This window comes from Dioscorea cayenensis, unplaced genomic scaffold (genome assembly GCF_009730915.1).
Source record: "Dioscorea cayenensis subsp. rotundata cultivar TDr96_F1 unplaced genomic scaffold, TDr96_F1_v2_PseudoChromosome.rev07_lg8_w22 25.fasta BLBR01000401.1, whole genome shotgun sequence".
NCBI classification, from domain to species: Eukaryota; Viridiplantae; Streptophyta; class Magnoliopsida; order Dioscoreales; family Dioscoreaceae; genus Dioscorea; species Dioscorea cayenensis.
The window spans coordinates 15885-17449 of NW_024086792.1; the positions used below are offsets into that span (position 1 = coordinate 15885).

General features: G+C 29.1%; 1 long non-coding RNA gene across 1 annotated transcript; it reads right to left on the bottom strand.

The window, feature by feature from the left end:
• Positions 1 to 345: 345 nt before the first annotated feature.
• On the bottom strand, positions 346 to 1302 carry LOC120254267. The gene is made up of 3 exons (XR_005534568.1): positions 1211 to 1302; positions 709 to 1048; positions 346 to 602 (listed from the first exon to the last, which is right to left on the bottom strand). It is a non-coding gene; the product is annotated as an uncharacterized LOC120254267 (long non-coding RNA).
• Positions 1303 to 1565: the final 263 nt, after the last annotated feature.

Consider the following 1565-nt stretch of genomic DNA (forward strand, 5'->3'; position numbering starts at 1 on the left):
TCCCTACACATAAACATAATACATGCAAACATTTTAAAATTCAATAGTACACTATTAAAATGAAAATTTTGCATTAAAGCCTAAGATGCATATAGGTTTGGTACGAGTATTAAATAATATTAGTGATGAGATAGTTAACTATAGGATTTTGTATATACTATAAACATAATAGTATTAAAGGAAAATGAATAAGATAACATAAGTGGAAAGAGAATGTGAGATAATAAATTAAAATAACATATAAATAATACATTACATTAACAACAATATAAAAATCATATAAAGACAATAATTAAAAGCATTAAATTATATGTGTAGCTAATTATATATTAGATAATCCCAAACTTTGCAACACCGCTTGAATCATAACGGGTACTTGTTGTTGCAATTTATCAATTGTAGACTCCATTTGCTTGAAACGGTCCTCCCATTCTTTTTCCTTCATCTTTTGAATTTCTTTGCATCTTTTGCTACATGTTTGATAGGAACTACTACCATACACATCTTTCCCTTGAATACCCGTACCTAATCCAAGAACACGACCATGACTAGGCTCTCCTGTAACATTGTGATAGATTAATTTTATTCTTATCACTTTTGTGCTGCATACATACCAACAATATTAGAATTTTACTTACTCTTAATAGAATTAAAAACCTAAGACAATTTATATATATATATATATATATATATATATAAATATTAGACCTGCCAATTATCTCCCATCCATTTGTCTACCATTTCTTTCCACACATTAGAAGGAATGAAAGAAGGTGGGTGTTTGTAACGATCTTCTCGGGTTTCATGCTTCTCAAAAATTGGTTTCCTTATACGCAACATCCAATCAGAGTATCGACATTTAACTGAATTCTCAAATGCTTTTTTCACTTCTTCTTCTAGTTGATTATGTGAGAACCCCACGGCCAAATATCGAGCAAAAAGAGTATCTAGCTCTGATTTCGGATATTCAAAATAAGATGTCCATGGACCGTTAATTTTTTGATGGAAGAGAACATGTATTTCACTAATGGCTTTTGGTATTATAATCCTGTATATTTGTGAAAAAATAATTCAGTACATTAAGATGTCTAAATCATAGAAGTTACAAAACTATGACAAGATATTTTGCAAATCATAGAAAATAATTTAGGCCATAAAAAGATAAAATCAACAATTTATTCATGAGTAGTTACAGGATGGTATATTTTACCTGTTGTCATATATCTCAACTTCAATTCCTTCTCCTGACTTGACACCTTTAGCCTTTCCTCTCACATTAACTTTTCAACAAAGTCATCCATGAATTTAAAAAAATATTTAGAGTTCAATAGATAAAAGTATATAAATTAAAAATATTATTTCATTACCTTTTTCTATGTCTTTTTATTTGGAGGTCGTCAAGAAGAACATATTTCATTTGAAGCTCGAGTAGATGATGGCAAATGAACACTCAAGATTAATTTCAACATTTTCATCATCAACTTGTTTTGGCGTTTGATTATTTTGTGTTTCTGAATTTGAATCATTTCTAACTCGTGCTTTTTCCTTTTCCTTGCCATCTTCAA